The 22,209-nt window shown below is 37.6% G+C and overlaps 1 long non-coding RNA gene across 1 annotated transcript; it reads left to right on the plus strand.

Moving 5' to 3' along the window:
- Position 1: 1 nt before the first annotated feature.
- Positions 2-21,224, plus strand: LOC116737809. Its single transcript, XR_004343003.1, has 3 exons — positions 2-182; positions 8,905-9,056; positions 20,828-21,224. It is a non-coding gene; the product is annotated as an uncharacterized LOC116737809 (long non-coding RNA).
- The last annotated feature ends 985 nt before the right edge of the window (positions 21,225-22,209 follow it).

Below are 22,209 nucleotides of genomic sequence, written 5' to 3' on the forward strand. Positions count from 1 at the left end.
AGGAGTCTACGGGGCTGCGCGCTAGTAGCCTAGCTGTCCCAGCTACCGGCTCTGCGGTGTGTTTAAGTCAACGTCCGCGCTGTTCCAGAGTGGACTGCGTTTCTCATAGGCCCTGGGGGAGTTTGTGAACCTCATCCTCTGGTTCATTTTCCTTTACGCTTTCGGTCACTGTTTTCCTTGTGGTGAGTTGAAACCCGGGTCTGGGTGCGGGAGGAGCTCACTGCAGGAGGCCTGGAGTTTCCCAGGAGCGTATGGGACAGGTAGAGGCAGGAACGTCAGACCTGTATGAAGAAGGTGATTGTGGGTGTGTGTGCGATTGTGTGCCTGCGCCAATGTGGGATGTGATCATGAGTGTATGCGTGTGTCAGAGAGTGTATGTATGCGCGCGCGCATGGTGGGGGCCCTGACTGGCCCAGATTGGGCTCCTGGGCCTGAGTGGGGGCGGAGCCATTACGTGACCACGGTCAGCGGTGACTGTGAGGTGTGTTGTACTGTGAACTGTGAACTAGTGACATTGCTATTGTGACCAACTGGAGACTATCAAAATTGGCCTAGTGTAGCTTTTTTACTTTTAGTAAGATAGAGCGTCATTTTTGCAGTTCTGGGGCTGAGGAATCTGTGGACAAGATCCCTGTGTGACTCCATCTGTGCCTGTGAAAGACTTCGAGGCCCTAGTTAACCACAGAGGCCCCCTGTTCTAAGCATGGCCTTTGTTGCCTTCATCGGTGCACCCTCTCTGTTGTCCAGCCTAGTGCTTAATGCATTGAAGGCATAGAGTACATTAAGTGTAGCCTATTCTGGACCCAGTTGTAAATTCCATGGTTTCTTAGAATTGTTGCACTGGGTTTTCTTTCACTGCCTGTGTCATTTCACCTTATAGCCACACTGCACAAAAATACTGGTTGCACAAAAATGGCTGTCAAAGGGAAGTGAACATTTGAGACCTAGAACGAATGTTATAACTAAAAAAGCAAAGCTCTGTGTTTATTAAGGCGATTGTAGGGCTGGAATTAGCCACCGAAGACAGGATATTGAGGCTGCAACAGTGGGATTACTTCCTCTGAAGATTCCTCTTGGCAGCTCTATGAGGGCAAGCCCTGTATTACAGATCCACAGCATTTTTATAGCTCTGTTGACAGGAAACTGCTGTGAACATAGAAACAGACTCCAGTCCCTCGCTTCTGGGAACCTGAGTTTTCTTTATGATACAGGGAAGAGTCAACAGTATTCAGTCTTCCTCATACTTCCATTAGTGTATATTTATGTATGAGGGGGGCTTGCTAGTGATGAGGAGATGTGTTCTTGTTTAGCCTGTCTGGTCTCCAGGAAAGGCCTATTATGTCATGATTCTCTTTTCCTTCCAATTTTTGCTGTATTCCAAAAGAAGAGCCATGAAAGGAGAACATTGTTACAGTCACACATCTCAAAGCCAAGCTAAAAGTCATTTTGAGCTTTCTCTTTGTTTTATGAAATTTCATTTTTGTTTTTTGGGATATAAAATAACTTCATCTGAAACGCCCTAAAAAATAGTGATTTAGACATTTACCTGGGCATTCTCTTCCCAATTAATGATGGTACCATGAGGATGGATTGCTCTTGCCTGTTCCTCATCAGAATTCTTCCTACAGTTAATATTCACATAACCACTTGGAAACACCTCCCCTTGTACGCTTTTTGTGTAAGCATTCTTGTGATGCAGAAATAGTCCTTTTTTATTACACAGTTATTTGTTAAGGAAGAGACCAATGCTTAGGCAGAATTACACATTAGATAGATACTTTAGATATTCTTCAGACACGAGTGGAAAAATGGCATGGTAGATGGTTTGATTGATTTCAGACTATATAATGGTCTCTGAGTCTCAAGCAGGGATCAGCAAACTTTGACCTTGCAGGACAAATCCAGCTTGTATCCTATTTTTTTATGGCCTGTGAACGAAGATTGGTTTTAGCATTTTTCAATAATTAAGAACATATCAAAAGGAGAATGGTATTTCATGACATGTGAAAATTATATGAGATTCAAATTTCTGTGTCTACAAATACATTTTTGAATTTGATCAATAAAAAAAATTGTGGAAATTTGTTATCTCTCTTATTAAATAAGCACCTACATAATATCCTTGATTTTGCCTTTTGGCCCACAAAGCCTAACATATTTACTCTCTGGTCCTTTACACAGGTTTGCTAACCCCGAATCTAGAGTATCTAAATGAAAATCTTAGTTTTACCATTGAGTGTTTTTGAGTTTGGATAATATATTCAGTATCTTTCTATTCCATAACTTATTGTTTGTAAAATGCAAATAATAATATGAATTTCAAAGGGTTTTTGTGAAGATTAGTAGTTAATATTAACAGGGCACTAGAACAGTGACTGACAATAATAAGTGCTTATGTTAAAATGTTATTATGTGAACCATCTCAGTCATTCCACATTCATAATAAGGAGCAGTGAAAATGAGAAGTTAATTGTAAGTAAGAAAATGGGCCATGTACTCAGATGGTCTAGAATAGGAATCCTTCACCTTAAATGATTTGCCTTGGAACTGTATACCCAATTGTATTTTTATTTTATTTTATTTTATTTTATTTTATTTTATTTTATTTTATTTTATTTTATTTTATTTTATTTTGTTTTTGTGTATGTGTGTGTTTTATTTGTTGTTGTTTTTTTGTTTTGCTTTGTCTTGTTTTGGTGTGTGTGTGTGTGTATTTATTTTATTAATGCATATTTCTCCTGGGGAAAAGCATATAATTTTATGATAGTACCAAAGGTGTACATGACCCAAACAGGTTTTAAATCACTAACCTAGAATCAATAACTTATACCTGGAAGTCAACTTTAGGATGAGTTTGCCCAAAAATAATTTCCTGTATTATGTAAAATTGTTAACCACATTGCATCCAAATTAATCTTATATAATTAAAAAGATATTCTGATATAAAACATATAAAATATAATGCTATGCAGTATTCATGTTTATGAACAAAAGTACTCAAGAAATTGCTAAATTATAAAGTTTAACTATTATAGGCATTTCTCAGCAATGTTTTAAGGATGATATCCAATATGATACATTAACTGGGCATTCATTGGAGAAAGGCAATGATAAAGCCACATTTATTAAGCCTCTACTATGGATGAAACAATTTAGTCTGAAAATGTCACCCGAGTTGTGCTCATTCACAGGGAAATCTTAAGTGTCTCATATTGATGAAATACAGTAAAACAAGGTACAAGACTTTGTAAGTTTATTTATTTCAGTCACACTGGTTTTAGTGCTATTACCAGTATTTTTTACAGCTTGTTTGTTCACAGTTTTCATAATAAGTAGAAAATAGCCCACCATACAATTACTTTTATAAATATGCTTGAAATGGAAATTGTTATAGATTCCTGATGAAGAAATTAACATAGTCTTCTTGAAAAAATTATTAACCTAAGTTGAACTTATAAAATAGAAAAAAATTTTTTTTTCAACATTTATTTATTTTTGAGACAGAGACACAGCATGAACGGGGGAGGGGCAGAGAGAGAGGGAGACACAGAATCGGAAGCAGGCTCCAGGCTCCGAGCCATCAGCCCAGAGCCCGATGCGGGGCTCGAACTCACAGACCGCGAGATCGTGACCTGAGCTGAAGTTGGACGCTTAACCGACTGAGTCACCCAGGCGCCCCTAAAATAGAAAGTTTTAAAAGTACTCATAATTTTAGCATCCAGAAGTAGTCACTGTTAACATTTTGCTATACATTATTTTAAAGTTCTCCTTGTACATATGTTTCTGATTGTGTTTTTTTTAGAAAAGTTTATAAGAATTAGTCATTAAAATAAGACCTCTTAGGGGCACCTGGGTGGCTCAGTTGGTAAAGCGTCGGACTTCAGTTCGTGAGTTCGAGACCTGCGTCAGGCCCTATGATGACAGCTCAGAGCCTGGAGCCTGCTTTGGATTCTGTGTGTGTGTCTCTCTCTGCCTCTCCCCCGCTTGCACTCTGTCTTTCTCTCTCAAAAATAAATAAACGTTAAAAAAAATTAAAAAAAAATAAGACCTCTTAGTTTGAAAAAGGAATTCAATCCAGTCACTGGTTTTGTTATACCTCCATGTCTGTAGTGTCAAGTGACAAAACTAAACAATTTAGTAATGAGTTTGATGTCTTTTATTCAAAGGAAAACAGTCCATAGGTTGGAGGAGTACTGTGCCTCACAAACAATGCAACACTTTTCTGGAGTGATTTTGGGCAAGAGAGAGTTTAATAGAATGTTAGAAGAGGCAACACAGAAATGGCGTGATTGGCTAAGAGGTCAAGGATTTCCTTAAAAGACTAACAGGTCCTATTTTTTAGGGTAAGGTAAGCTAGCTAAAGCTGAGATGAAGGATTGTGATTGGTATATGTTAGGTTTCCTTGACAGGTATTTCCCATTAAGTGCAGGCTAACTAAAGTTTAGATTCGTGATATGAGCTGGGCCACTAGGGTAGCCTCCATTTTGTGGGCCTTGATATACAAATTAACTTTATCAGTGGGGATAAAAAGGAAGTGACAATGATACCCAACTGATTTGACAGACCTTTTGACTATTTGCACCTTTTGGAATTATACAGATACAAATTTATGTATAATTCCAGGAGATCAAATGATAAAGGTACTCACAATTCTTCAGGTTCTCAGTATTTCTTTTTTTCTTTCCTTTTTTTAAATATAAATTATGCTGACAAGGATGGATTTATAATTTCCGATAACAGAATTGGATGTTAGTAGTTATAAATATGCATAAAATTCTGGCTTAGACCAGGGACAAGACTGAGTTTTGTTAATATTTTCAATTTGTTACCTAAGTGGATCAGATTCTCTGAGATAGTTTGTTTTTTTTTAAATGTTTATTTATTTGAGAGAGAGAGCTGGGGGGGGGTGACGTGGGGGTGGCGGCAGGCAGAGAGAGAGAGAGAGAGAGAATCCTAGGCAGGCTCTGTGCTGTCAGCGTAAAGCCCAATGTAGGGCTCAGTCCCATGAACCATGAGATCATGACCTGAGCTGAAATCAAAAGTTGATGCTCTACCAACTGAGCCACCCAAGCACCCCTTCTCTGAGCTAGTTTTATGAGACAGAGTGATGACTCTCTATAGTTGCTGTCTTCCTTTTCTTTCTGAAAATCTGTGTGATAATGCTAATGAAGACTATATTTGCAAGTTGTGCTCTGTAATATATTAGCGTTATAAAGAAGAGCAGGCCTAAGAAGCTCAAATTTCACTCTCAAAAAATGGTAAGAGGGGCACTTGCCTAGTTCAGTTGGTAGAGCATCAACTGTTGATTTGAGGGTCATGAGTTCACGTGCCACACTGGGCCTGGAGCCTACTTAAAATTTTTTTTTTTTAATTTTTAAAGGGGTTCCTGGGTGGCTCAGTCTATTAAGTGTTAGACTCTTGATTTTGGCTCAGGTCATGATCTCACAGTCATGGGATTGAGCCCCTCACTGGGCTCCACGCTGAGTGTGGAACCTGCTTGAGATGCTTTTCCTCTGCTCCTCTACCCTGTTCTCTCTGTCTCTAAAATAAAAAAAAAAAAAAAAAAAATTAAAAAAAAAGAAGAAGAGTTATGGAGTAAAATTAAATCCTCAAAGAGGCTCAAAGAGGTTTGACCATGCAAAGAATGGTGAAGGGATGATTAAGAGAAGTTGGTCTTATTTGATTACTCATGGAAAAACTTAGAAATTCTTTGTATTTTCTAGGAGGATATAAGATTGGCACTTGACTGACCTGAGTGTTAGGATATGTTGAGATCCCATGATTTGTGAGGCTTTTAGGATTGAGTCAGAGTAAGGTTGGGACCTGCATACAGAGAGATCAGGGATCAGTCATGGAACAATAAATACCAGAAAGAAGATGTATTATGTACTTAAAAAGATTTTGCCGGTTTAGCATGATTATCTATGTGATTCTGGACCATTCTGCATTTTGTATCCTCTAACTCAGGATCAAAGAAACTATTCAGTGAGAGATGGTGGATCATCCAAATTTAAAAGGAGTAGATAGCTATAGATTCCCATCAGTAGAAAAGATGTTAGAGACTTTTCCCCCCCGACTTAAGCATAGTAATATAAAAAAAGAATTAAGGATGATAGGTGGACTATATTGTAGCCAATACAAAAATTTACTGAATAATTTGGCATAAGGGTAGTGCTTAGGATATATTTAAAATTTTTTTTTAATGTTTATTTATTTTTGAGAGAGAGAGAGAGAGACAGAGCGCAGGTGGGGGAGGGGCAGAGAGAGAGGGAGACGCAGAATCTGAAGCAGGCTACAGGCTCTGAGCTGTCAGCACAGAGCCCAACAGAGGGCTCTAGCCCACAAACTGTGAGATCATGACCTGAGCTGAAGTCGGATGCTTAACATACTGAGCCACCTAGGTGCCCCAGGATATATTTTAAAATAATGGTCTCATACCCAAACCCAAGTAGCTTAGGGAATGATAATGTGAGATATGAAACAATTAAAACAATGGCAACTAGGAAAAAAATTATGTGACCTAATGATGAACCTGAAGCTTAAAGAAATTTTTTAATTTTATGTGAACTCTAAGCTAAAGATTTAATACCATATTAGAAAAGAAATTCCATAAATTATATTTTCTTAGTCTGTAATGTAAAAAAAGGATATAAAAATGAACATTTATTGATAATTTATGATAGCTGTATAACATGCAGTTTGCTTGTAATTCACTACTTCACTTAATTGGTTTATTGTGATTATTTTCTTCACTTCTAGCCATGTTTCTAGACATATTTGGATAATTGAGGAATCACATAATATATAGGATCTTTTGTGTAAAACAACCAGATTTCTGGAGCGCCTGGGTGGCTCAGTCAGTTAAGCATCGGACTTCGGCTCAGGTCATGATTTCGCTCTTCGTGGGCTTGAGCCCCGCATCGGGCTCTGTACTGACAGCTCAGAGCCTGGAGCCTGCTTTGGATTCTGTGTCTCCCTCTCCGTCTGTCCCTCCCTCACTCACACTCTGTCTCTATCTCTCAAAAATAAACATTAAAAAAATAAAAAATAATAAAACAACCAGATTTCTTAAAGATATGTAGAGAATCTGTTTCTGAAACACATTTCTGTAACTGCTCTTACCGTAGATTTCCAGCCATAGCCTATTTGCTTACTATGTAATAGCTCCCTTCTTGGATTTCAAACCTGAAAACATTTTTTGAATTTCACCAGGAATACTTGAGTTTGTGCTTTTAGGGACGGGTAGCATTCAGGATTGTGGCCTTAGACTTCTCTTGAGAGAAGTGAGAATATCTGGGTTCTGCTCAAGAGGGAGTTGTGCTGAGATGTGATGATGGAGAACAGCAGCTTAATCTCAAAAGGCTAAACTCTCTGCTTCAAATGATTCAGAATATGCTCTCTGGAATATAAAGGTTATCTTTTAAGAAGCTAGGTAAAATTTTTTACCCTGTTTTCAAAGGAATGGGTTATGCTTTGTTGTGTTGCAGATAATACCTTTAAACACCTTTACTATTCTTCATGATATTGAGATCTTTCTTAGGCCCATCATATAATTTCTACCTTCCTTGATTCTTAGGGAGCTAAATGTGACTTGTGGGGCAACTAAGGAATATCCATTGTCAAGTAAACCAGGTGTTAAGTTGTGTTTGAACTTCAAATTGGTAAAGATGTTCTGTTATTTTCTGACCCACCTTTAGAGAGAACAGATCATTTGTACTGATTATCAAAATAATCTGTAAAATTTACATGGTGATGGATTGAAACAAAGTAATTTATTAAAAAATAAAGTGAACATGTTCATTTCCTGCAACAAAAATTGTTTTATACCTACTCTGTCATTGAAAGTTACAATCCATGAACTTTGCATATATCAACATTTATTTAGCATTCTAGAAAAGACCTGTGACTGTTTCAAAAAGCTCCATTTTTCCTTTTAGCAATTAACAAACAAAAATATAATAATCATAGCTAACACGGTTCTCTTTTTACACTGTATTGCCTCTTAAGACAAAGAGCCACTCTGGAGTTAAATGAAGTAAGACCTTTCTTTACCACTCTCATCTCTCTTATTCTTTGTGATTCTTTGGCACTCTAGTAACCCTAAAGTTCTTTTGATCCCTATGCCCTTCTCTGAAGTATTTCATTTTTGCCTATCAGTCATTAGAAATGTAACTAATTCTCAAAGTGCTTTACAAAATTTTAAAAAATTTTTAAAATTTGTTTTAATTCTTTTTTCTTAAAGTTCATTTATTTATTTTGAGAGAGAGACAGAGAAAGAAAAATCCCAAGCAGGCTCCACACTGTCAGCATGGAGCCTGAACAGGGCTCGAACTCATGAGATGTGAGATCATGACCTGAGTGGAAGTCAAGTGTCGGATGCTTAACCAACTGAGCCACCCAGGCGCTGCAAATTTGTTTTAATTCTTATAAGTATTTATATATCATTTCTTACTTATTTCTTATGTGCCACTGTGGCCACCTTCTTGTAGCAAGAGAAGGCTGGGAGAGTTGACAGAGCTCAGTTGAGTGAGGGCTGATCAGGCAGGGAACTTTAATTACATCTGTTATGCCTTTTTAAAAAATTTCACTTTTCAATTGTTTGCTGCTAATATATCAAATTAGCCAATTATTATATAATAACTTTGTATCCAGAAATTCTGCTAAATTTACTATAAGTGCTGGTTCCTGTTTTATGGATTCTTTAGGATTTTATAAGCAAATAATTGCCATCTATAAATAAAGTTTTTCTTCTTCTTAGCCAGTGTTTATATCTTTCATTTATTTTTATTGCCTTGTTTTAATTGCTAGGACTTCCACCAGAGTGTTGAGTAAAAGTAGACATTGTTGCTTAAAATTTTTTTTAATTAATTAATTAAATTTTTTTTTTTTTTTTTTTAATTTTAGGGCATGGGAACAAGGGACAGAAGGAGAGAGAAGGAATCTTAAGCAGGCTCTGTGCTCAGCACAGAACCCAACATGGGGCTCAGTCCCACAACCCTGGGATCATGACCTGAGCCAAAATCAAGAGTCGGACACTCAACTGACAAGATACCCAGGTGCCCCATGCTTTTTTTGATCATAGAAAGATAGTATTCAGTATTTCATTACACATAGCTGGAGGATTTTCATAGATGCTCAATCAAATTTGGCAAGTTCTCTTCTATTCCTAGCTTGCTGAGAGTTGTTACCATGAAGGGATATTAAATTTTGTAAGATACTTTTTAAAAAAATATTTATTTATTTATTTCGAGAGAGCAGACAGGGTAGGGGCAGAGAGAGGGAGAAAGAGAATCCTAAGTAAGCTCCGCACTGTCAGCACAGAGCCCAATGCGGGGCTTGAACCACGAACTGTGAGATCATGACCTGAGCTGAAATGAAGAGTTGGACACTTAACTGAACCAAACCACCCAGGTGCCCCTATAAGATACTGTTTCTGAATCTAGTGAAGTGATGTCTTTTCTCCTTTATTCAACTAATATGATGAATAAAATTGACTGGCATTTGGATGTTAAATCAACCTTGTATTTGTGGATCATATTGTATTTCCTTATCTATATTTCCAGATTAAATTTGTGAAATAGAAAAACATGTATTGGTCTCTGCCCACCCAATCCCTGCACTGTTCCTGGTACCTGGTATAGAACTTCTAAAACCCTTGTAATTTCTGAAGTGATAAGGATACTAGGAGCGTCTTTTGTTCTAATATTTGGTCTTTGATTCTGGTTCCTGACACAGAGTTCCTATGTTCTTTGAAATTTCCTAATAGGAGTGTCTTTTGTTCCAAGAAGGCAACTTCTGGTGATCCTCTGGAAGAGGGATGGTCACCAGAAATATCAAGCTATGATTAGAAACTTGGAATTTTCAGCCCCACCCCCCTCCATGAAAAGGAGAGAAAGAGTAGAGATTGAGTTAATGATTGATCATGCATGTGTTGAAGTCTCATAAGAATCCCAAAAGTACAGAGTTTGGAGAGCATCCAGGTTGGTGAATACATTCATGTACTGGGAAGGTGGTGTACCCCAGCTACATGGGGACAGAAGCTTCTTTGGCTCAGGACTCTTCCAGACTTTACCCTGTGTTACTCCTCATCTGGCTATTCATTAGTATCCTTTATGATATCCTTTATTTTATAATAAATTAGTAAACGTAATTAAATGTTTCCCTGAGTTCTGAAAGCTATTCTAGCAAATGCTCAAACCCAAGGAGGGGATCATGGGAACCCCAGTTTATGGTCATTCAGTCAAGAGTACAGGCAACAACCTGGAACTTATGATTGGTATCTTAAAAGGTGGGACAGGATCATTTTGTGGGACTGAGCCCTTAACCTATGGGGTCTGATGCTACTGTCAGGTACATAGCACCAGAATTGAATTAAATTATAGGAAACCCATCTAGTGTTAGAAAATTGCTTGGTAGGGTGAAAATTCCCAAACATTTGGTGACCAGAAGTGAAGTGTCATAGTAGTAGTGTAAAAGTAAAGGAAAAGCTCAGGAGAAGTGTGTTTTTCCTACTCAATTTCATTCTTTCTTTCTTTCTTTCTTTTTTTTTTTTTAAAGTAAGCTCTAAGCCCACTGTAGGGCTTGAACTCATTACTCTGAGGTCATGAGTTGCATGCTCTACTGACTGAGCCAGCCAAGTGCCCCTCTTTTTTTAAATTCCAGTATAATTAACATACAGTGTTATATTAGTTTCAAGTGTACAATATAGTGATTCAACAACTCTATACATTACTCAGTGCTCATCAAGGTGACTGTACTCTTGATCCCCTATTTTACCCATCCCCCTCACCAACTTCTCCTCTGGCAACCATCAGTTTGCTCTCTATACTGAAGAGTCTGTTATTTTGTCTCTTTTTTCTTTGATTATTTTCTTAAATTCCACATGTGAGTGAAATCATATGGTATTTGTCTTTCTCTTTCTGACTTCTTTCATTTAGCATTATACTTGTAGATCCATCCATGTTGCAAATGGCAAGATTTCATTTTTTAGGCTGAGTAATATTTCATTGTATATATACACCACATCTTCATCCATTCATCTACTGCTGGATACTGGGTTGCTTCTGTATCCTGGCTATTATAAATAATGCTGCAATAAAACATAGGGGTGCATATATCTTTTCAAATTAGTGTTTTCATATTCCTTGTATAAATACTCAGTAGTGGAATTAATTACTGGATCATATGATAATTCTATTTCTTATTTTTTGAGGAACCTTCATACTATTTTCCACAGTGGCTGCACCAGTGTGCATTCCTACCAACAAGGCAGGAGGCCACCAACAAGGCAGGAGTGTTCCTTTGTCTCTACATCCTCACAAACACTTGCTGTTTCTTGTGTTTTTTGTTTTAGCCATTCTGACAGGTGTGATGTGATACCACATTGTGGTTTGGGTTTGCATTTCCCTGATGATCAGTGTTGAACATCTTTTCACATGTCTGTTGCTCAACTGTATGTTTTCTTTGGAGAAATGTCTGTTCATGTCTTCTGCCCAATTTTTAATTGGATTATTTGTTTTTTGGGTGTTGAGTTGTATCAGTTCTTTATATATTTTGGAGATACACACACACACACACACACACACACACACACACACACACACCCTTTATCAGGTGTGTCACTTGCAAATATTTTCTCCCATTTAGTTGGTTGTCTTTTACTTTTGTTGATTATTTCCTTTGCTTTGCAGAAGCTTTTTATTTTGATGTAGTCCCAATAGTTTGTTTTTGCTTTTGTTCCCCTTGCCTCAGGAGACATATTTGGAAAAATGTTCTACAGTTGATGTCAGAGAAATTATTGCATATGCTCTTTTCCAGGATTTTTATGGTTTCAGTCTCACATTTATGTCTTTAATCTATTTTGAGTTTATTTTTGTGTATGGTATAAGAAAGTGGTCCAGTTTCATTCTTTTGCATATAGCTGTCCATTTTTCCCAGCACCATTTGTTGAAGAAACTGTCTTTTTCCCATTGCATATTGTTAACATTTTCTTAAGCAATTTTCGTAAAGCTGGGGCCCCTAGGTGGCTCAGTCATTTGAGGGTCCAACTCTTGATTTCAGCTCAGGTCATGATCCCGGGGTCGTGGGATTGAGTCCATGACAGGTTCCCTGCTGAGTTTGGAGCCTGCATGAGTCTCTCTCTCTCTCTCTCTCTCTCCCTCTCTCCCTCTCTCCCTCTCTCCCTCTCCCTCTCCCTTTACCCTCCCACCCCCCGCTCCCCTGCTCACTCACTCGCTTGCACTCTCTCAAAAAAATTTTTTTTTCATAAAGCTTTTGGCACATCATTTTCTTGTAATGTCTTTGTCAGGTATTGGTGGTATTGTAGTACTGGCCTCTAAAAACAAGATGTGAACTCTACTCCTCTATTTTCTGGAAAAGTCTGTGTAAAATTGGTATTATTTAAATGTCTGGTGGGATCCTATGGTAAAAACAGCTGGGCCTGGAGTTTTCTTTGTTTGTGGTAACAAATTCAATTTATTCAATGGGTATTGGGCTATTCAGATACTATAATTTCATCTTTTTTGTTTTCTTTAAAAAATTTTTTAAAATCTTTATTTATTTTTGAGAGAGAGAGAGAGACAGAGTGTGAGCAGGGGAGGAACAGAGGGGGCGGGGGTGGACACTGAATCCTAAGCAGGCTCCCGGCTCTGAGTTGTTAGCACAGAGCCTGATGCGGGTCTCGAATTCATGAACTGTGAATTCATGATCTGAGATGAAGTCGGGTACTTAACTGTCTGAGCCACCCAGGCACCCCTCTTTTTGTTTCTTTTTTATAGTAAGTTGTATTTTTCAAGAATTTTGTCCATTTCATGTGTGTTGTCAAATTTGTTGGAATGAGGTGGTTTTTAGACTTCTAATATTTATGTATTCCTTAGTGATAAGCTCTCTTTCATTCCTGTTATTAGTGATTTGTCTTTATGATTTTTTATTTTTGATCATTTTAGCCAGTTTTAATCAATTTTGTTGCTCTTTCCAAAGAAATCACTTCTGTTTTGGCAACTTGTGTTTTTATTTCTATTTCATTTAGTTTTTCTCTTATTTCCTTCTAGGTGCTGATTGTTTTTAGCTTTTTAATTTTTTTTTTAATGTTTATTATTTTGAGAGAGAGAGCGTGCAAGCAGGGGAGGGGCACAGAAGGAGGGGGAGAGAGAGAATCCCAAGCAGGCTCTGCCCTGCCCTCCAATGCAGGGCTCAAACTCACAAATTGTGAGATCATGGCTTGAGCCAAAATCAAGAGTCAGACGATGCTTCACCGACTGAGCCACCTAGGCGCTCCTTGTCTTTAGCTTTCTAAAGTGGAACCTCTGGTTACTGACTTCAGACTTTTCTTCTAATATAACATTCAAAGCCAGAAATTCCCTACTTTAACTCCATTCCACAAATATGTATATGTTGCATTTTTATCAATCACTTAAAAATACTTTATTTCCCTTTTGATTTCTTCTTTTACCCATGTATTATTTAGAAGTGTGTTGTTTAATTTCCAAATATTTGTGGATTTTCTACATACTTCATTTTTACCGATTTCCAACTTGCTGCCATTTGATCAGAGAATATATGGTATATGATTTTGATCCTTAAAAATTCATTAATACTTTATGTATGGCCCAATTATATAGTCTGCCTTGGTGAATATGCCATGTGCACTTGAAAGGAATATGTATTTGATGGTCATTAGGTGAATTATTGTATACATATTAATTAGTCCAAGTTGGTTGATAGTTCATATCATTTATATCCTCACTAATTTTTTCTTTTTTTCTTTTTTTTTTTTTTAATAGTTGAGAGGTGGATATTAAAATCAGGGCTGGGATGACAGTAATGCTGAAGTGAGTAAAGCCCCTGGGGTGCAAAATTTAAGGAGGCACTCATTCTTAGGGTCATGCAAGTACAGTGTTGTTTGATGCTGTTTTTAGGTACATACAAATATGTGATAATTATATCTTCCTAATGGCACATGACAATGTGCCTTTGTCACTGGTCTAGCTTATCTGAAATTAATACAGTCCCTTTAGTTATATATACTATATCTATATACATTATAAACTCCACAACACACTGCTTTTAATAGTCATATGTAGTTTAAAGAATTTGAGATAATAAAAAGAGTTATTATATTTATCCAGTGAGTTACCAATTATGCTGTCTTCCTGCAGATCCTGTTTTCCCACTGGTAGCATTTTGTTTCAGCCTGAAGAGCTTCCTTTTATCATTTCTTGTAATGCAGGTCTGTTGGTGACAAATTCTATTAGTTTTCTTTTATCTAAAAATGCCTTTATTTGGCATTCCTTCTTGGATACATTTTTCTCTGGATATGGAATTCTGCTTTATTAAAATTTAAATAATTTTTAAATTGCTTAGTGTACACTGCCACCTCTAATTCCAATCCAGTTTAACAGGGTGATACGATGTATTATTACTTGTTACTTAGTTACTCTGCATGTATCCAGTCTGCCATCCATACAGACCATAACATCTGCCTGAGTTTCTCTATACATGTCAAAATATGGGCTCAGACCCTAATTCTGTCCCCAGTTGTAGTCACAAAGACTGAACTCCTCCACCAGCCCCAGCTTACACTCTCACAGAGAATATGTAAACACTTCTTTTTCTATACCTCTGTTTTAAAATTTGCAGGGAAGAAATTCTCTTAGAGCAAGCCCTGATACTAAGACCCCATGGCAGGCATGTATATCAAGTTAATCAATCTCTTTAACCGAGAACTGAATACTTTCATTGTAGACACATGCGCCCCAGGCTGTTTATATCATTTTTATTTTAAAAATTTGTATTTATTTTTGAAAGAGAGAGAGTGTGAGTGGGGAAGGGGCAGAGAGAGAGGGGGACAGAGGATCCAAAATGGGCCCCATGCTGACAGCAGAGAGTCTGATGTGGGGCTTGAACCCACGAATCATGAGATCATGACTTGAGCTAAAGTCGATGCTTAATCGACTGAGCCACCCAGGTGCCCCTATTATATACAGTTTTAAATGTGTTGTCCAATTCATTATATTCTGCCTCTATGTTTATTAATTCTTTCCTTCTACTTTTCTTTGTTTTACTTTTTTTAATGTTTATTTGTTTTTGAGAGACAGAGGGAGAGTGAGTGTGCTTAAGTGAAGGAGTGGCAGAGAGATAGGGAGAGAGAGACAATCCAAAGCATGCTTGCACTGTCAAGCATGGAGCCTGTTGTGGGGCTTCAACCCACGAACCATGAGATCATGACATGAGCTGAAATCAAGAGTCAGATGCCCAACCGACTGAGCCACCCAGGCGCCCCTCTTTGTTTTACTTTTTTTTTTTTTAATGTTTACTTATTTTTGAGAGAGAGAGAGAGAGAGCCCGAGTGAGGTAGGGGCAGAGTGAGATGGAGACAGAGGATCCAGAGAAGGCTCCGCGCTGACAGCAGAGAGCCCAGTGGGAGGCTCAAACTCATGAACTGTGAGATCATGACCTGAGCAGAAGTCAGATGCTTAATTGACTGAGCCACCCAGACACTCCTTGTTTTACTTTTTTTATCCCTAACTTGTTGAAAGGGGTGCCTCATTTATTTATTATTTTATTTTCATTCATATAAGCATTAAGTTTATGATTTATCTTCTGACCACTATACTTGTATGCCCTAGGTACTACTGAAAAATCATTTAATGTTTGTAATATTATGGTTTCTAGAGGTTATTTATTTATAAGTTTTCATTTAAATTCCAGTTAGTGAACATACAGTGTTACATGTAGTTTCAGATGTACAATATAGTGATTCAGCAATTCCATACATAAAACTCCTGTGTCTGGAGACACAGTGTTGGCAGGGGTTTGGGTTGGTCTTCTAAGGGAGGGGGCCCGCCACACTGAGACTGAGGCAAGCATGACTGAGAAGGGTGATTCTTCTGGAGTGTGTGTGTGTGTGTGCGCGCGCGCACGCATGTGGTTGATGTAAGCAAATTAGGTAGCCAGCATCTGTGCTGCTCTGTTTCCAGCAGGTGGCCCAGCATAAGCTGAGGAGTGGGGGAGGGAAATGGCACTAGCCAGTTCCTTTGTTCCTGGAGATGTCTCTCCCTGAATGCTGCTTCTTTGGGACACACCCCCAGAAGAGCAATTAAGCTCCCCACTGTGTGCTCCAGGTGCTCTTCAGATTGCTATTTCCACACTGTGTGTCCACATGATGTTTGCCCTGTCTTCTCTCCAAGAGCAGTGCAATGCCCTCTGGGCTCTCCCCAGCCAAGCCCACTAACCTTTAAAACTCCAAGGTTTAAGCCTTGCTGGTTGTAAGAACTCATGAAATTCAGCCCCTCTTGTTTTCCAAGCCACTGTAATGGGGAATCATCTTCTCCATGTACTCCCCTGTGTGCTAGTCTGTCTCTCACCCTTCTCTCTACCCACTTACTCCCCACCATGGCTGCCAGGGTCTATTTCTCTCCCAACTACGTCTCCGCACTTCATACCTTCTTTGATGTGGCCTCTTCTCTACCTTTAGTTGTGGAGTTTGTTCTACCAGTCTTTAGGTTGATTTCTGGGGCAATTAGGATGATTTGATAGTTATCTAATAGTATTTGTGGGATGAGGAGAGCCTAGGTTCCTCCTACTCTACCACCATCTTCCTCCCTCTAGAAGTTTTCTTTATTTGGATTATATTTCCACAATTGACACAAGATTTATTTAGTAGATTGCTTGTTTACTTCCAAGTCAAAGTCTTGGTTCCCTCAATTTTCATCAATCTATTTTATTAAGCAGCCAAATAATGTTGTTTTATTTTACTTTTATTATATATACCTTGCTTTAGTAATAATGGAAAAATTATTCTTGGTCCCACTTGGTTAATCCACCACTTTTGATTTTCTTTAGGCTATCTGCTAACGTTTATTACCATCCTCTAGTGAACAGCCATGGCACCCATGGCACTTTGGTCCCCATGAAGATCTTTCTCCATATTATTGAGTTAGCATATTCTCTACTGTAGTTCCAAGTCTTTTTAAAATTTATTTTTATATTTTAATTTTTTTTTCTAGAGAGAGTGTGAACATGTGAGTAGGGGGAGAACGGCAGAGAGGGAAAGAGAGAGAGAGAGAGAGAGAGAGAGAGAGAGAGAGAGAGAATCCCAAACATGCTCTACACTCAGTGTGGAGCCCGACATGCGGCTTGATCCCCTGACCCTGGGATCATGACTTAAACCAAAATCAAAAGTTGGATGCTCAACTGACTGAATTGCCTAGGTCCAGGTCTTTCTGATCAAAATTTTATAAGCTTTATAGTATGGTATACTTGTGAATAATATCTGAAAAGTCTTTGAGATACTTTTCTAAGAAATGTAAGTATGGTTGGCTTTAGCTCTGCTAGTTTGGATATACTTTTATTGTCATATGAAATGGAGAATGGAGGAAACAATATAATGAGCCCATCCATGGATGGGAGGTAGATAGATACAGGAGATAAATACTGCATGATCTTGGAACTAAAAGGAAGAGGATTTAGGTGCCTGGCTGGCTCAGTCAGTTGAGTGTCTGACTTCAGTTCAGGTCAAGATCTCAGTTTGTGAGTTTGAGTCCTGCTTGAGCCCCATTAAGCTCCACTCTCAGCACAGAGTCCCCTTCAGATCCTCTGTCTCCCTCTCTCTCTGCCCCTCCCCAGTCATGCTCTCTCTCAAATATAAAAATAAACACGAAAAAACAAAACAAAACAAGGATTGTATGGAAGAGGATGGGGTGGAATGAAATGTCTTATAAGTAGGGCCTTGTTATCCATGAGAAATTACTTGGATTTCATTCTAAGAAAAAAGACAAGCCATTAAAAAAAATTGTAAGTAGGGACTATCAAATCCTGATCTGCATCAGAATTAATCCAATAGAGACATTAAAAATATAGATGCCTGGGACCTACCCTATAGATGCTGATTCAGTCCATCTGGGTTGGTCACTGTACATCAGTACTTTGCAACAACTTTCCCAGTTGATTCTGATCAACACCTAAATTTCAGAACCATGGACTTAACATTTTACCTTTTCATAACTTCTTTATCATATATACAGTCCTCTCATTCTCGGAGTTTCCTTCCTTTTCTTCAAATTTCCAATACCGTGTTAGCTATTGACTGCTGATATTCATTATTTTCTATTTACTTCCTCCATGTAATAATTTTATTTTTATGATACAGGGAAAATAAAATCATTGTTTCCCTTCTACTGTCCTTTCATATTTGGAGTCCAGATGTGAGACAAAGACATTTTTAGGGGAAAAAAAGCCTCTCAATGCAAGGTAATGGAAGGAAAATCTTGACTTTGAGGATTCCCAATTTTAGAAATAACTGGCAAAATAAAAGCACGATTTAGGCAAGGGTCTCAAGACTGAGATCTTAGCTAAATGGAAATAATGGCTGGAAATGGAACCAATTATAAAAAAGCGTAAGTCTCTTATTCCACATCAGGGAATTTATTAGAGATATTCTATGGGATAAGGAATATGAGAACATCATTGATTATAGTTCAAGTTTATTCGTGATGAGAGAATTCATTCTAGTGAGAAAATCTATGATTGTAAAACATAGGGAAAGCCTTTTTGTGTGCACAAATGGTGAAATGCATTATCTGAAAATTCCTGCTGTTATGAAACTTAGTAAGTGTCTGAAGTTTAAATGTTGTATATCCATAAAATGGAGTATTATTCAGCTATTAAAAAAAGAAATAAAGTACTGATTCATGCTAAAACATAGATGAACCTTGAAAATATTACCCTAATTTAAAGAAGCCAGACACAAAGGCCAAATATTGCATGATTTCATTTATATAAAGTGTTCAGAAGAGGTAAAACCACAGAGACAGAAAGTATATCAGTAGTTGTATGAGCACTGGGTGGTGTATGTAAATGATGAATCACTGAATTTTACTCCTGAAACCAATATTGGACTATATATTAACTAACTAAAATTGAATAAATAAAAAAAAAGAAAGTAGATTAGTGGTGATAAGGGGTTGGGGAGAGGAAAGAATGGGAAGACTATTAATGTTGATAGTGTTTTTTCCTGGGGTAATGAAAATGTTCTGGAATTGGTGGTAGTGATTGCACAACTTTGTGAATATACTAAAAATTACTGAATTTTACACTTAAAGGGAGTAAATTTTATGGTTACATGAATTATATCTCAGTTAAAAGAGATTATTTTATATACACACACACACACACACACACACACACACACACGCACAACAGGCTGGAAGAGCATCACCCTCTAATAGGCATTTCACTTCCACAAAGCATTTATTAGCAAGATGACTGTTTTCTAAAACTACAAAGGTATATTTACAGCTAGTTAGAAAAACTATTAATTAAGTAATATGCAGGGCTTTTGGGTTTAGTAGAAATTTTAGAGATAATTAAAGAATTCACTGTTGAGAAACTACATGAATGTAAATAACGTAGGAAGAGCTTTAGGGAATTTAGAGTTCATATTGGTGATGAGTCTCATGAATTTATGGAATGTAGGAAGTCCTTTACCTATGGAAGATACTTTTGAGTATATCAGAAAAGGTTTCCTGATGAGACACTCTATGAAATATATAGAAATTTGCTTAATAGTAAGATTTGATTCACACATTAATGACAATCAGAACTTACATGTTGAGAAAACATACAAGAAATGTATCAAGGCTTAAAATTTAAAAAAAAAAATTTAATGTTTATTTTTGAAGGAGAGAGAGACAGAGCATGAGCAGGGGAGGGGCAGAGAGAGAGGGAGACACAGAACCTGGAGTAGGCTCCAGGCTCTGGGCTGTCAGCACAGAGCCTGTTGCGGCTCTTGAACCCATGAACCGTGAGATCATGACCTGAGCTGAAGTTGAATGCCCAACCAACTGAGCCACCCAGGTGCCCCTTAAAAATTTTTTTAATGTTTAGTTATTTTTGAGTGGGGGGGGGTGGGGGAGAAAATGGGGGAGGGGCAAAGAGGGAGGGAGACACAGCATTGGAAGTAGGCTCCAGGCTCCCAGCTGTCAGCACAGAGCCTGATGTAGGGATTGAACTCATGAACTGTGATATCATGACCTGAACTGAAGTCAGACACTTAACTGACCAAGCCACCCAGGCACCGCTAAGGCTTTTACAACATTCCCTATATTTTTCAGATAGGGAAAATAAGAACAGAATTATTTTCAAAATTTTATTTTCTTTTTGAGAGAGCAAGAGTGAGCAGGGGAGGGGCAGAGAATCCCAAGCAGGCTCCATGCTGTCAGTGTGAAGCCTGACATGGGGCTCAAACTCACAAACCATGAGATCCATGACCTGAGCCGAAACAAGAGTTGGACACTTAACCGACTAAGCCACCCAGGTGCCCCTCCTTGTTGCCATTCTTTACATAGAAGTAGAGGTACCTGGTCATAGGGAATAGATACATTCAACTTTATCAGATATTGCAAAATTGCTTTCCAGTTTATAATAGTATGTTCTGGTCAACTTGTGGAATATACTAGCTGTATAAACCTGTTTCTGGAATGTCTCTTCATGATTACTATTTGTATCTTTTTTTCTTTTTATCTATTCCTTCTTTACCTATAGATTTATAAATTTACTTAAATGCATTTTCTGTATTCTGATTCTTCAGTTGTTACACAGGACACATTTATCTTCATTAAGTAGGACATATTTAATTTTCTCTGGAAATTAGTAGTTAGAACTTCACGTAGATAGAAGTTTCAAAATCGTAGAGTGTTGGATTCCTTTGGGTGTATTTGTTTGGGTTTCTTTAACTGATTGAATCCTAGGTCTTTCACCAAACTTAGAAGTTTTTATCCATTATTTCTTCATCTGTTTTTCAGCCCTGCACTTTCTCTTCTCCTTCCAGGAATCCAATGACATGGATGTCTGATTTTTATCTACCCCACCACCCCCACCTCCCATTTCATTAAAAATAAAACAACAGAAAACAGCTTTTTATCTCTGTTCAGATCAGATCATTTCTATTGCTCCACCTTCAAGTTTGCTGGATTCTCTCCTCTATAATCTCCATTTCGCTATTGAGCCCATTTGGTGAGTTTTAAATTTTGGTTATTGTATTTTTCAGTTCTAAAATTTCCATTTGGCTCTTTCTTTAATATCATGTTTCTTTACTGAGATTTCCTATTTTCCCTTTGTTTTAAGAGTGTTCTTAATTGTCCGGATATGTCATAAGAAGTAAAATTTCTGGGGCGCCTGGGTGGCTCAGTCGGTAAGCATCCGACTTCAGCTCAGGTCATGATCTCACAGCTCGTAAGTTTGAGCCCCCCATCGGGCTCTGTGCTGACAGCTCGGAGCCTGGAGCCTGCTTCAGATTCTGTGTCTCCCTCTCTCTCTGCCCCTAACCCATTCGCATTCTGTCTTTGTCTCTCTCAAAAAATAAATAAACATTAAAAAAAAAATGGAAGTGAAAACCACACTGAGATACCACTTCACACCCATTAGAATGATTTTTTTTTAAGGCAAAACAAAATGAGTGTTGATTAGGATGCAGAGAAAGTGGAAGCATTGCTGGAGGAAACATAAAATGGTGCAGCCACTGGGAAAAACTGACATTTGACATTTCCTCAAAAAGTTAAACACAGAATTACCACCTGATCTAGTAATTCCACTTCTGATTATATACTGAAAAGAACTGAAAACAGGGACACAAACATATTTGTATACCCACGTTTGTAAAGCATTCTTGACAGTAGTGAAAAAGTTGAAGCAACTCAAGAGTCCACTAAGAATGTTTATACACATTTTTGACTAATGTGGTAAATAGTGGAGTATTATTGAAGACATTATACTAAGTGAAAGAAGCCAGTCACAAAAGGACAAATATTGTATGTCTCTTATATGAGGTGTTTAGAGTAGTCAAATTCATAGAGATAGAAAATAGAATGATAGTTGTTAGGGATTGAGGGAGAGGGGAATGGGGAGTTCTTGTTAAATGGGTATGGATTTTCTTGAGTTTTTGACATGGATGGTGGTTGTACAAAAATGTGAATGTATTTAATGTTACAATTATACACTTAAAATGGTAAATTTTAGAGTTAACTATATTAACTATGTGAGGTGATGGATGTGTTATATTCATAATCATCCTATAATGTATATGCATATCAAATCATCACATTGTACACTCTAAGTATATATATTTGTCAGTTACTCCTTAGAAATGTAGAAAAGGTAACTTTTATGCATATTTTACAATAATAAAAAGAAAAAAGACACAAATAAGTTAAA

The sequence above is a fragment of the Lynx canadensis genome, chromosome E2 (genome assembly GCF_007474595.2).
Source record: "Lynx canadensis isolate LIC74 chromosome E2, mLynCan4.pri.v2, whole genome shotgun sequence".
NCBI lineage: Eukaryota > Metazoa > Chordata > Mammalia > Carnivora > Felidae > Lynx > Lynx canadensis.